This window comes from Candoia aspera, chromosome 8 (assembly GCF_035149785.1).
Source record: "Candoia aspera isolate rCanAsp1 chromosome 8, rCanAsp1.hap2, whole genome shotgun sequence".
NCBI lineage: Eukaryota > Metazoa > Chordata > Lepidosauria > Squamata > Boidae > Candoia > Candoia aspera.
This window is the reverse complement of record NC_086160.1, coordinates 50,278,633-50,294,376: the sequence shown is the minus strand read 5'-3', so window position 1 is coordinate 50,294,376 and position 15,744 is coordinate 50,278,633. Positions and strand designations below refer to the sequence as shown.

Sequence of the window (15,744 nt, the reverse complement as noted above, 5' to 3'; positions counted from 1 at the left end):
CTAAATAAAAGCACAGTTTAGCCAAAGTCTTTCTCCCCCTCATTATTATGCAGTTCACATAATTACTTTATGTGTAAAGCAGATTTTCTTGACAGGCTTAGATTTTGGGCTAGGGAACAGGGAGAAAGCTTTATCTGCTGTTTAAACCCAAATGTGAGAAAAATAATTTCTCCCTAGTAATAAATACACAATTAAGACAATCCATACAGTCTAAAAATGCACTGTATCTGGTCCAGAGAATATCATGGCATTGGTAATGAGATATGGACTTTATAGTCTAATCCACCAGGGTTTTGCGTTTTTTGTTTTTGCTGGTGGTGGAAAAGTGGGGTATCCCTGCATCTTCCCCAACCTGGTGAGTTCAGATGTAATTAAGATGCAACTCCTAGAATCCCCGGCCAGCACAGCCAACTGTATCCTAGGTGAGAATGCTGGGATCTGTAATCCAAATACATCTGAAGCATACAATGTTGGGAAAGGCTGCATTAAAGGATAATATAAATGTATGTGTTAAGAATAATCCTTCATTAGTTAGATGTCTTAAAACAGTGACTTGATTTAATTCACAGAATCTTTTAGTTTTTGTGTACCTGAATCATACTAGCACATTTCTTTCAAGAGAAAAAAGCACCTTGGGATGGTTTTCATTCCAATCTAGCTATCTCTCAAGCACAGAGCAAATCATCTGCTTCTTCTTCACAACACTAGCTTGGACGTCAGTTGGATGATTTCATTAAAGTGGAAGAAAGCCGATAGAGACACATGGGGAGAAATGCTCTGCCAAAAAATTTTAACTGAATAATGCAGGGTGGGGGCTTATCTATTTATTCATTTATGCATATCTGAGCTAGCTAAAATGATTCACTATGTGCCTAAGTAGACTTAAAGGAACTGAATCAGAAGGGAATTGCATTCTTTTCTGATTTCTGCAAGAACTCATAAAACTGAAAAGCACTACACATATTCAAAAGGGCAGTGAATATGAAATATTATACAAGACCAAGTGTACACATAGTGTAGAAATATTAGCTGCCTAGGCAGTAGCATTTCCAAGAAGGCTTGGGGTTATTGTGGCTAATGAACTGAACACGGATCAAGAGTGTAGCATTGACAAATGACACATTAGATACATTAGAACATAGATTTTATCCAGGTCCTAGGAAGTAATGGTTTGATTAAGATCAGGAAGACTATGGTAGTTAGTCTTCAAATATTTAAAACTATGAGGAAAAAGAAAGTAGCAGCTGTGCCACATACTTATATATATTCTATAAAACAATTGGCTTACATTTACAAGAAAATTTGAAGGTGATCTCTGCTATTTCTAACACCTAAGTATGTCATTGCCGTTCAAATGACTGGAACCTCCATATTTACCCTTACATAATATTTCTGGCAGATTTAATCTCAGACAGTGAATCCATGTGGGGCAGACATTTTGGGAGTTACAAAGCTCCCAAACAGAAGGCAACAGATTGAGAAAGGCTGGTCTACATGGAAAAATATTTTGTTCTAGTCAAAGTCAGATTCTATATTTTTCTTTTCTGAGTGAACATTACATGGAATATCTTATGAAGATTGTTAAATGTATGGAAGGTGTTTTAAACACAACAAAACATTATGTAAGTGATGACTTCATTACTTACTGCATTTGTTGTTTCCTATCCTATGAATGCAAACGATGAATCACATGAAGACCCTTCAAGCCTGTTCCGTTTTATTTTTAAGTCACCAGACTGATTCCATTGGAAGGCCTGTATACAGTATCACTCTCCCCTGTTGCTTGTCCCTAATCAAGACAATTAGAATATAATTAGAAGTTCCAGTGGGACTCATACTTTTGAGACTCTTTGACTAATCAGGTTCCTGATGCAGTAGATCAAAGTCTATGCGTTTTTTTCTAAACTAGCCTCCTCAAAGCTCAGCCTCAGTATTTGGCTGTCACACACATCTGGAGACCACCAGGTTAGAAAATGATGGTCTAATCCTTTTAAAAATTACCAGATTGAACTTTATAAATATCTGCTTAAAAATAAACCTGTGGAATTTAATGAGACTTACTTTGTAGCAAGTTTCTTCACTGTTGTAATCTTAGGTGAATTTGTGGCATTGTGCTGCTCGTAAGTTCCAGAAATCAGTTGTGCATTGTTTATGGATGTACTGCGGACTAACCTATGCAGTGGCTCACCCTGAACTGTCCTTTAAGCTGAACTATATGCTACAAATGACAAGGGGGAACCTGCATCAAAATGTTGCATTGTGGACCCAGTCCTGTTAGGAAGTTTAGCCACTGTATTCCATTTTCCCTCCCATGCATGTTGCCATTTTTGCCTCAGGAGTCCTCCTTAAGCTATTTAGGGTTCCAGCTTATGTCTATGTCTTAGAATCCAGGTCTCTTGAAAAGGCTCTGATGTTGGGAAAGGTGGAAAGAAAGAGAAGAAGAGGATGACCAGCATCAATATATAAACTGAATGAATGAATGAATGAATGAATGAATGAATGAATGAATAAATAAATAAATAAATAAAACGATGGATTTTAGTATCTCTTGGCTGCTATTTGTATTTAATTTTTTTTGTACTGTTTTAATTGTTTAACTGTTTTTATGATTGTTAGCTGCCCAGAATCACTGGTTTGAGATGGGTAGCTATATAAATTGAATGAATCAATCAATCAATCAATCAATCAATCAAGAGGGACAGACTCAGTTACAGTGGCGACGAATGCACCACTGGGAGACTTGAAATAGAAGATTAGGCATAGATCATTATGGAGAAAATCTATCTATGTAGTCACTAGGAGTCAAAAATGACTTGACACATAATCAATCAATCAATCGATCATCCTCATGTCACCTAATCTTACTGCTGCTTTTTCTGCCATGGTTTCTTAATGTTGTGTTCAACACCTCCAGCTCATAACTGAAGCAGCTTAAACTCATCCTTAGTTGTTTTTCAGTTTTAAAGTAACATTTTCCATCTTTTCCAACATAATTCCTGCTGTGGATGTGATATGACATAATTAACTGACCATATAGTTGCTGACACAAACAGGGATTGGGATCTGCCCATCTTCTATAGGCTGTTGCAGATATACCCCTCTTTCCCAGTCATTGGTATTGGCCCTTTTTATTTATTTATTTATTTATTTATTTATTTATTTATATACTTAGATGTCTTCCTATCTTCCCAGTCATTGGTACTGGCCCTTTTTATTTGTTTGTTTGTTTGTTTGTTTATACACTTAGATGTCTTCCTATCTTCCCAGTCATTGGTATTGGCCCTTTTGTTTGTTTGTTTGTTTGTTTATACACTTAGATGTCTTCCTATCTTATATGGGATAATCCTAGGCTCACAATAATACTCAATAAAATTGAAATAAATATGACCAGCTGAACCCAACAACATAATATGTCCCAACGACAGTCCTGCAACATTTCATAAACTCTACATTTACACTTGCATTTGTTGGGCTCACTTCTATCCTAGCTTAATGCCTGGGTGAAGATCAGGTCTTCACAGTCCTCTGAAAAGCTAATAGGGTGGGAGCCCTCTGAATCTCATGGGGGAAGCTATTCCAAAGGTTCAGGGCTGCCATGGAAAAGGTGCACCTCTAAGGTTCCACCAGATGGCAACATTTAAAGGAAGGGACCTGGAGCACCCCACCCAGTCTAAGCTGGTAGGATGGATATATACCTTCAGGGAGAAGAGGTCCTCCAAATAACCTAGCTCCATGACAGCAGCTTTAGGACTTCACAGGTGATTAAAGTGAGATGAGTGGTGAGATGGGCTGTAATGAAATTTTAAAAACAAATAAATATATAAATAACTAAAATTAACAGCACCAGGAAAACAATAGCTCAAACAGCAACAATGTAACATGAGCAAAATTTGAAGCACCCAGAGTTGCACACCCTGCCACATGCTTGACCAGTTGTAATTCCTGGGTGGTCTTCAAGGGCAGCCCCATGTAGAATGCATTGCAGTAGTCCAACTAAGAGATGACTAAGGCATAAGTGATGGTGAGCAAAGCCTCTCAGCTCAGGAAAGGGTGCAATTGGAGCATAGGCCAAGATTGTGCAATACACATTTTGGCTTGGGCTATTTTTATTACTTCAGGCGGCTGTGCAATTTTTTCCCCCCCATAATGCCAGGTGAATGTTGCTATTATGCACAAGTCAATGTCAGTTGTGTGTTCTCCATGCCTTTCCCCAGGGTGAGAACTGAGCACCTTGTTCACTTGCTGCCAGCATGGCCCTTCCCTAATAGCACTAGCAGTCATCAAACTGAAATTAAGTAGTGCAGCAGAGGTTGATGAGGTCCATTATTCTGGGTGTGTAGCCAATACCTCCATACATAATAAAAAAAAGAACAACTAGAGAAGACACATGAAACCATCAACAACATCTTCAAAGGAATAAAATTCACAAAGGAAGAAGAAAACAACAACCCACTACCCTTCCTGGATATCCTCATCCGCAGGGGAAATGATGACAAATTAGAAATGAAAGTCTACAGGAAAGCGACCCACACCAGCCAAGCGCTCCATTACCAAAGTAACAACCCAACCTCCCACAAGAAGAGCTGTGTAAGAATATTATTCATATGAGCACTCATGCACTGCAGCAGCCCAGAACACCAGAAAATGGGGGATTCACTCATAATGTTTTATAAAAATTGCATTCTATTTTAAAAAGACAATCATCACTTCATTCAATATATATGAAATGAAAAGACCTTTTTCTAAGTAAATATGGACAGTCTCTATTTTTATTCATAGTTGGATTTCCAAATGGCACAAATATTCTTCATTTTCTTGTTCCTCTCTCACCCAGCCATTCATGTTAACTAACACGGTAGTATTTTTCCATGGATCACATTTATTCAGAATATTGTGCAACCCTTTTTAAAATTCATGTGGTTCATCCATCATCGCCATTCCCTGAGTGTAACATGGAATGATCATCAGCCTATGGATTCCTACTTTCATATTCACCCCAAAACAACCTGGATGACACTGATTTATATATCTGATGTACATTTTAGTCATTTGATTCATAGTTAAACTATCACTTCCTTGCATGTATTCACCAATTCCACAAAGTAATCCAGAATAGAAGAGATGATCTTGGAAAGCTAAACCTCACAATGAGTTGAGGTTAATGATAATAACTAAAAGGTATTATCTAAATATGTTCAGAATAAAGAGGAAAAAAGTCAGTATATATTTAGCTCATCTAAGATGGAAAAACATCAACAATATTAAGGAATGGCTGAACTGCCACTTTGGCTCATTTTTTTTAAAGAAGGTATGTATGTGTGAAGAGGACAATGAAGGGGCAGATTGAAGCATTAGAATGATAGAAATATTGTCGGAGAATAGCTATTTATTTTAAAAAACTCTAAATCTCCAAGGCCAGATGAATTTTATCCAATGGTACTGAAGGAACTAGCTGACAGTCTGTCTGAATATTTATATATTATCTTTGAGAAATTCTAGAGAAAGCTGAGGTGCTAGATGACTGGAGAAGAGCAGATGTTCCTATCTTCCAAAAGTCTCTCTCTCTCTCTCTTTCTGTCTGTGTGTGAGTGTGTGTGTGTGTGTGTAAGAATAATGAACTAGTCTAGTCGATTTCATGTGTCAGACCTTTGAGGTAGGCCAGGTCTAGAAACAGACTCCAAAGAAATACTGGAACTCAACTTTATTGATACAGGCTATAGTAACAGAATCTTGAAAGCCTGACAATATTTTCCCTCCTTCTTACACCAAAGACAGTTAAATCAGCTTACGCTTCTTTCTAAGATTTTATTTCTTTTCTAAGCTTAATTTATGCATTGCTAACTGCTGCATTCCTTCTCCAAGGTCATCTCTATGGTTATTTCTAATCACCTTGACAATATGATAATCACCAGAAATCAGTATGGATTTATCAAGTATAGATTTATTATTCTTTATTTATTATTAGTTATCTTCCTTAATTAATTGTGGGAATGTTGTAGATATACCCCATCTTGATTTGATTTCAACAAAATAAAGTACTCCATAACATTGTGAATAACATAGAAGTTGGATAGCATAACAATTAGTGATACATAAGTGACGGAAAGAACATTCATAAATGGTTTTTCATCAGACTGGAGGAAGCTATTAAATGGAATGCCAAAATGTTCAGACTTGGACCCTCGAGCCATCAATATCTTTATTAACAACTTCCATGAACAAGCAGAGGAAAGGTTTATCAGATTTGCAGATGACACAAAATTCTGTGGGATAGTTAATATCCTAGACAAAAAGAATAAAATTCAGAATTATACTGATAGATTAGAGAAGTGATTAAAGTAATAGAATGAAATTTAACAGAGGTAAATAGAAAGTTATATACTCAGGAAACAAAAAGCCAGTCCACAGATATGGTACAGTATGTGGGTACCTTGGCAATAGTACTTGTAAGAAAGAAAATGGAATAGTAGTTAATTACAAACTGAACATGAGATAGGAATGTCATGTGCCTGAAAAAAAAGGAGTATTTGTTTATTTATTTATTTACATTTATATGCAATTTAAGTTGCATCAACAAAAAGATAAACCCAGGAAGGAATTATGATCCGCCCTTCACAAGATAGGTCCAAGTGGAAAGTTGACAGCTATCTGTTCTTGATGGTTTCATTTGATTCCTGCACAAAGCAGATAATTAGACTTAATGGTTTGAATGCCCTCTTTCACCTCTTGGATTCTATAAATTTATTCTACATTTTTAAAAAATTATAATGCCTACATTCATTTTTCATCTCGTCACTACCTTTAATAGCCTTTTTTTGTCAGAGCTACTCATATACTTTCTTGCTTATACTTAGATTCATCAGGTTACTGAGATAAAAATCTGAAAATATTTTTAAACAGATCTGGAACAATTATTCAAAGAGTGGTGACTGAATTCAGACAACTTTTGAAGTTTCTAATGAGTGATAAAATGAATATTTGCTGAACCAAAGGGCACTATTTGTGGTGGGCTAATCTTTCTCTTGAAATAACATATTTTGAGGTCATTTTGCAGATAAACCATACCTTCAGGATGATAAATAGATGCTACATGGTACTGATTAGAACAGTGTTTCTCAACCCCAGCAACTTTAAGGTGTGTGACTTCAACTCTCAGAATTCCTCAGCCAGCCATGCTGGCTGGGGAATTCTGGGAGTTGAAGTCCACATATCTTAAAGTTGCTGGGGTTGAGAAACACTGCATTAGAATATATACAGTAAGTAGAAGTAACCTAATACCCAGCACAACAATATATTTTCTAATATGCTCATTGGCCTGTATACTGTATGTTCAGAAACTATATACTATCCGAGGTGATTCACTGGGCAATTTCCTCAAAGGTGAAACTTGCCAGCCTCTTTGTCCCTCCATGCATGGGCTGAGTTGCCAACAGATGGTTTGGATACCTTTGCATGCTGACCAGGTTGCTCCTCTCCCTCTTGTTAGCTGCAAGAAGTAGAATCTCAACTAGAAAAAAATACTGCAAGGAGAAAGCCTTGGGCTCATTTCATCTCTTGCTTATTCACAAATAAGCAGTTTTTCTGCTAGTAGAGGAGGGCAGGGCTCCCTGCACTGCTGGTTCTGAATACCCTTCCTTTCTTCTTTCTCTCTATTCCTCTTCTTATCTGCTATTCTAACTTGGGTTTTTTAATAAGATATCTGACTTAATTCTGCTTATTCCCCAACTAACCTTTTCTCTCCCTTCCATTTCTACCCCTGCAACTACCTGACCTAACAACAAGGAAAATCCAATTTTAATCTTTATTTCCTACATTCTTAACATTTTAACCTTTTCTTGGATTGCACCAACTTTATTTATTCAACAGAGGGGCAAAAAGCATCCACGACTGCCAATCAAAAGCATCCATCTTTTCTGACAGTACAGTACAGCAAAAGCAAATTAAGGAAAAAATTATGGCACAAACTGTTAATGTAATTTCCTGGAGGAACAACCACAACAAAATAGAATTTATCTTTACCTTTGATTCCAACAACTAGTTGAATCCTATACCAAGACATGATTTCATAAATCTCCATGCAGTAGTAGGAAAGTAGGTAGTAGGAAACTATCTGAACAGTGATTGGACTACGGTATCTTTTACAATCCCAGGGTAGATTGTTGAAGTCTGTCCTCCCATTAACCCAAAATGATAATATCGGAATGGCAAAACTTTGAAATGGTAAATGCTTATGAAAGTTTCAAAAATATTATCTTTCCCTCTCTTGGGCTTCAGTGCCCATAATTCCTAGCTGGTCTATTAGCTATTCAGAATGATGCTTATGGGAGTTCAAGTTCAAAAATGGCTATTTTTTCCCAAGAAACAATTCTTATTCTCATTAGAAAACTAGCTGAAATTTTCCTCACACTGGGGTCCATCTTCTGATAGGTAAACTAAAAAAATAGCAAGGCACATTAATTCTATTTCAAGAAAAGCTAATCAACAGACTTGAATAGTTTCTTGAGGGAACATGATTTGAAGGCAAAAATCTTGGCTGCTCTCCAGTTACCTCTATTAGAGGCTTCAGTGTACTTCTGATAAAAGAAATGTTCACATTGCAATGAGAATGCCCATTAATTAGAAACACTGGTGGGCAAGAGTCCAAAAGCTTGATAGGTACATAGAATAAAGTTTCCTTAAAGATCCTCCATCCAGGCCAAGAACGGTCATATTGATTGATAATCTAAATATCTGTTTGGACTTTATTATTTTTTAATTTGGAATTGAATTAATGTATCCATATAAATGAGAGAAGATAAATACATAAGCTTGTCTTCACCCATTGAAACAAATAGGATGTTAGCTAATCATGACTAACGTCAGGGTAATTAATTTCAACGGGGCTATGACTAAACCTGGATCCAACTCTTTTTTCATCCCTGTTTATGAGATAAAATGGAATTGTAGGATACTAGAGAATCCATAATGGTACCAGAGAATCCATACACATAGCAACTCTACTTAGGCAGCATCATGATAAGAAGAAGTGTTTTCCTACTGCTGCTGAAGAAGTTTGTATTAAATAGCTGTAGTTATATAAGGATGATACTGTTGATCTGAAGATAATGAAAGCAATGCTGATTTTATTTCAGCTAAGTTTCTGCAAGACTTTTAAAGCTGCTTGACAAGAGATTATCTATTTAGGTCTTCTGCAAGCTAAAAGTGTATTGAGCTGGTATTGTGAAGAAAAATGAGGATCTAGTTCAGTAAAGCATAATAAAATTAATATATCATCCAGATCAGAACTGTTGATATTTCTACAAGAACTTTGGGTAGCTGAAGGAAAGAAACAATACTGTTCATTTAATGCCTTAGCAGAAACTACAAGAGAACCATAATTAAATATACAATAGAAACTTAGCAGTAATAAGATCAGTGTCGCTTTCATTGTCTTCAGATCAACAGTATCATCCTTATAAAGTATATCTACAGCTATTTCACACAAACGTCTTCAGCTTAGTGTTCTTTAGATGTGCTAGGATTTGCAACTGTTAGAATTCATAGCCATGGACAAGAATGGGAAGGCTTGATTTGGCATTGGTATATTCATCATATTTTGTATAGAGCCATATGGAAAATTATAGTGACAACAGTTGCACTAATAGCATCAATCCATGTGTAGGAATTAATTGCACATTATATTGATTCATCAACATCATGTTGCCACTGTTTTTTTATAAAATAACAGCTTAAGAGATTTCTATGCAGCACATTTAAAACAGGATTCTGTTATCTAAATTAGAGTTTTCATATCAGATTACCCAATTAGCTTGATTCAAGGATGATTCTTACCACAGCCAAAAATCTTTCTTTATAGTGGTGATTACTGAGTGGCTTTAACAAGAACCAGAGAACCATATGAATTACTTAAACTGAGAAAAGTATGTTTAAGCCAATGTTGGAGGGGCTCATACTAGCACAGAGAGATTGTCTATAGAATCAAGATAATAACATTATATAAAATTGCTCTTCCAAGACATTATCTGTGCAAAATAGGATGGTTGCCTGCAATTTAATAAAAGCCAATCCAGAAAAACAAATGGATTTCTTTATAAATAAAAACAGCATTAAATGGCAACCCATCAATTGAAAATAATAGTCTCTATATTTATACATTCAATTGTTCTCAATTCTTAAATTTTATTTATTTTCTCTAATGAACAACTATAGCTGTTTTGAATGAGTTAGAGTTCCATGTCCCCCCACCATTGTAATTTCTGTCAATTCTGTCACCAAGAAGTTAATGACAATATTCTTAAAACAGTCTGCTCAGTCTGAATAGCCACAGTTTGAATACATCCAAGACGGAGTGGCTTTGAGTCTGTGGGCCTAGCAATTCTAGAGAAATACCATCTTTGGAGTTTTACTCACCTGTTCATAGATGGTTTTCAATCTGTGTATCCTAGATTCCTAGTTCCTCCTGCTTGATGAGTAAGTAGCAGCCGTGGCTAGGAAGGCTTTAACACAGTTGCATTCTGAAGCTCCATTTGTGGCCATTACTGGATTGGGAAGACCTGCTCACAGTCATTCATGCTTTAATCACCTCCCTTTTGGATTACTGTAATGCACTTGGAGAACATTTGGAAGCTACAGTTGGTACAGCAGGCAACAGTGATGGAGGATCCTGCTGCTTTGGGAGCTGCACTGGTTGCTGTTTAGCTTCTGGGTAGGATCCAGGGTGCTGGTTGTCACCTTTGGGGCTTCACATAGGCCTGAACCTTATTATCTAAGGGATCACCTTCTCCTGTGTTCATCTGCCTGTTTGACCAGATCAAATAGGGTCATTCTTTTTCAGGTCCCGTCTTTACAAGACTGCCAGGTGATGGGGCATACCCCACCCTTGGAACTGCCTTTATACAGAAATTCAGTCACCTCTGTCCCTCCTGGGTTTTAGGGAAACTGTCAAGACTTATCTGTTATGTCTAGCATAGGAGGAAGGTATGCTATGATTGGCCATTACATTCACAATGGCATGATTTTTGTATTTGGAAGATCATCTCTGTTTCTCTCTCACACACATACAGTACCATCTTCCTTAATGTCAGAGTTGGTGTAGGACCCAAAAGCCAGGAGAACAGATCTCTGAAAGGGTTGTATTCCCTCACTCATACCTAGGTCTTGGTAATACATGTTAGGTCCACCCTCATCAGTTAGGTGGGAGTATATGTTGGATCTTATGGAGCTAAAAAGGGCTGGTGGAGAGCAATCTCACCTGGTAAAGAAGTGTTTTGTGACTTACTACACTTGCATATTGCACACAGTTTGTGAATATGCAGCATCCTGTATCAGTCTTCCTTTCTAGCCTGACATTATTTTAAAAGTCTCATTTTTCATGAATATCATATACAGTATATCATACTCCTTTCTCAGGAATATGTTTCATGCATCTGATGAAAGTATATGAAATCCTTGAAAGTATATGAAATAACACATTCTTTTGTCTTTAAGATGTTACTTGACTCTTCATTGATTTGAGTACAAGACATTAATAATATCCCACCCCCCCACCCCAGGAGAAAGTTTGAATGTACTGACTTTTCCACAGGGTGGCAGCATTGTCTTATTTTAAGATGGTCTGGCCTACATTATAGTTCTGTATTTTAACCTTCATTTTCTCACTGGCTTTCACATCATGATGGTCTCTTGTGTTATGATATTACAGGCCCCGCCCCACTCCAGAAAGCATGAATTGGAAAGTACAAAACTTTTGGGATGGGAATTGTAATCTTCAAATACTGAAAAAAATGGATTTCATTTTTTTCCCCATCCAAATGCTTTCTTCCAGGAAAAGAAACGAGCTGTTCAGTTTGGCAAGAAGCCGGATGAGAATGAGATGGCAGCAAAAAAAAAAAGAGTTTTATGTATCTCTTGGCTGCAATCTAGTGGCCATCTGGATTCTGCAGCTCAGGTTTGGAAGTCCTAACTTAGTGAAGACCTACTCAGAGTTCAAATTGATTGAAGACAAGCTTTGATTATTTCCTTCAAGGTGAATGAAATTACAACAGCCTACAGCTGATTAGAAATCTCTGGGATTTTCTTTTTACTGCCATAATCTCAGTTCCATAAAATTTCCTCTAGGAAAAATCCTGAGAATTCGTGCTTTCATTTGTTACTGTCATTTGTTCAGTTCCTCAATTTGTTAAGTCATTTTTGGTTTTTATTATTCATGTTCATATAGCAAGTCAGTCCCAATTTACACAGGGGTAGTTAAGGCAAACTTAAGTTGTAAACTCAAAGGAAAGACTATTCAGTTCAGTTCATGCTTATAAAATAGCAATGCAAGGAACTTTTTTATTGTTGTTGTTACTGATATTAATTGTTAAACCCAGATAAAGAATTTTGAGATATTAGCTGCAGACTAAAAAAGAATGGGTCAAACTAAGCAAAGTAATAGCACCAATGTAGATAAATTGTGTACTTGTGTGTGCACAATCTAGATCAAGTTATACATGATTGTTCTCATGCTATGAGGATAAGAAATAAAAATTCTACGTATGGGGTCTAATTCAACCCCAGTCTACAGTATTCAGTGTCATGACTTTGGAGCCAAATTTTGACTTCTAAGGGTTTGAAGTTCTGTACAACCCAGTACTGCCACTAGGCCTAAAATTATTCTTCTTTTACCCATAGCTTCTCTGAAGCACCTTCTGATATAAAATCCACAGAAAGCATAGAGTTGATTTCCTTAATTTAGCCTTGATATTCCATCTAATCCTGAGTATTGAAGACCAGTGGCCTTCTGAGATATGCAGTGTGAACGCTGGGTTTTTGCAACAGCTCCTACTGCTGCTGCTGTTCGGGTCTTGGGCTGTTCTCTGCCTATGTGCAGTGATTCAAAAACAATCCTACTGTTCAAAGATTATATCAGACAAAGCATCTGAATCAAGCTCCAGTCCAGATGACTTATCTTTCTCAATGTCAGTGTATTCTTTATATATTTATGGTGGGGAAGCTGGTATCTTTTGCTAGGGCTTATATCATCCAGTCTACTAGCATTTCATGTAAAAGAGAAGTATATACTTTATTTTGGTAAGTTCTTGAAGTGAAGCTTGATTCTTGGTGATTACTTTTCATGTCCATGTACTTTTCTTGGCAACAATTTGGAAGTAGTTTGCCAATGCCCTCTTGTTTGACTTTCCAGATATAACCTTGGGATTTTCTAATTGTCTTCTATTCAAATACTAGCCAGATCTGACCTTGCTTAGTTTTTGGGGAGTTTAGTCAATATTGCTATAATAGTTTAAACTCCATTGTCCTGATAGTGCTTTCAGTCAGATGGTTTGAAAAAGCTGTCCCCAGCACAGTGCCTTCCAAGTGCATTGATCTCCAATTCTTGCCACCCTTCAAATGGCATATTAGCCATGATAGTTAATCATGTTATTGTCCAATGAGCAGGTATTGTTACCACATTTCTGCTTCATATCAACATAGGATCACCTACTGAAAATAAGATGTACATTCATTCAGTTTCATAGATCTTGCTTCTGGATTAAAATAATCTAGAATGCCTCTAAATCATAATTTCAATAACTTTTTATAAAGCTGAATGAAATGCATGAGTAATAGCAAATAATACCTCTGGCCAAGGGTCTTTTTCTACTTGCATTTAATCATGGTACAAACCTCCCCTGTCAACATCTTTATTTTGCCATGTGTCCATAATGTGTTGCTTTCATTTCATTCTTAGCTCATGAATGAGGCAGGCCAAATTGTCCTTAGCTGTTCCAGTTTTAAAGTAGCGTTTTCCCCAATAAGCCATCAGCAACCTGAGATAGTTTCAGTATATATGAAATGTGATACATTTGCCAACTATTCTGTCATGGTATTCAGGTGAGCTGTGCCAATTGGTCATTTCAGGATGGTGCAGTTACATTGAAATAGGTAACCACAACCTTCTGGAGTTTTTTCCCCTTCCAGGTAGAAAAAGATGGTACCCACATAGCTGATCAGTGGCTAGGAGAGTTAGGAGAATGTGACACATTGCAACTGAGCAGTGGAGAAAGGCCCCAAGTGAATGTTACCTGTTTTCTAAGAATTCTTAGTTTCAGATACTGCAGAATAAAAATCACAGGCATGTTTATATTAGAAACAGTCCTTTGCCTGTTCCTTGATTATAAAACAATTAAATTAATGTATGAGAAAAATATACATGGCAGTAGACAGGTAGGAAGGTTATGTACAATCTAAAAGAAGAAAATGTGCAAGTACATTTGTAAGATTAAAAGTCTGGTATAAATACTAATTTATACTGATTGATTTCATATTAATATCAGTAACCTCTCGTCCAATCTATGTTGTTGTTCCTGGGAAGAAAACCAGATCTTTTCTCCTTAAAATAGCTGCCACTCACATCTATTATACAAAAGCACCAACCTCTCTAGCACAGCCTTATATAGGTGGGTGAATGGGATGTCCATCTAAAAATAGCATTCTCGTTGGCTTTGAGTTGACAGGCAAGATGAAAACTGTTATATTTCAAGCTGACATTTGGAACATGTTCCCAGGATTATTTTAATTGTCTGGCAACAGAATGAAATAAATGAGCTGACCAATGAAGCCCTATGGAAATAGGTAACCACAAGCAGAAACCTTTTTATTTGGCATGATTCAACAGAGAATGCCTTTGATTTGAGGCTGCTCAAGTTACAATTTTGTAGATTAAATCTTTTCTTGGGTACAATTTATAGTCCCTGTAAGTCAGTAGAAGCACTGAAATGGATTGTATTGGTTATGGATGCAACTTTTAACCAACACAGGGCACTGATCTGATTTTATTTGTGCAGGGTACTGTTATAATTCAATTCAAATTTAAGAAAAAAAGAAAAGAAAACTTATCCCTGATGTTTGCTAAGGTGGATTTAACAGCTACTGTATTGCCTCTATAATGCAGAAGGGAAGTGAAAGGTGTTATGTTACACTCCACAAGTGGAATCATAGTAGCTATGAGAACAGTGCCTCAAAATGTCTGAATTCTGGTTTCCAAGTCAAAGCAGACTTTGTTATGGATAAAATAGGCAGGAAATGGATAATGTAGGCAGGTCAAGTAAGTTACAAGGAGGGACAGGGCAGGGCAAGACAAAGGCAACCAAAGGAAACACAGGGAGATTAGAAGTACAATCAAGGAATTCTGAATTGAGCTGTTGAGCAATATTTCAGTACTTGTTCCTTTCCTTTTTATAAAGGTTGCCTGGAAATATATTAAATCAATAAACACAGGCAATTTCAAGTGAGTTTCCAATCCAAAGCAGGGCCAAGGCTTCCCTCCAAGTGTTTGGGAAAGCTGAATTCTACACGTGTACCCTAGCAGCTAAAGACTCCCAAACAACATGAGCCATGAAAACGGGATAAGCACTTAGTATTCTAAAGGATTTTCTAAACAAATCCTGTCCTGGGCTTTCTGCCAACTTTAATCTAGTCCTGGAAAGTGAAAAGTGATTCCTTAATGCACCAAACTAGCATTTGTCAGGTCAAAAGTCCAAAAGTAAAGAACACAAAGAGACGAAATTGTTCTGAACTAATGGGCATTTCTTATATTCCATGAAGCAAGTGGAACTTAGGAAAAATGTTCGTCAAGTTGGAACTGGACTTGGGACTCTGATGTCTTGACCTTAAACAAATGTGTTTGACATGCATATAAAATGAGAGCTATTATTTTGGGGGGGAAATGGTCCAAGGGTCTCTTTTTTTCTGGTAGCCCCAGGGAAT

At 36.8% G+C, this 15,744-nt stretch overlaps 1 protein-coding gene across 1 annotated transcript in view; it reads left to right on the top strand.

The window, feature by feature from the left end:
* Positions 1 to 15,744, top strand: part of SYNPO2 (synaptopodin 2) — an 89,650-nt gene that overhangs the window by 35,723 nt on the left and 38,183 nt on the right. The window lies entirely within an intron of this gene.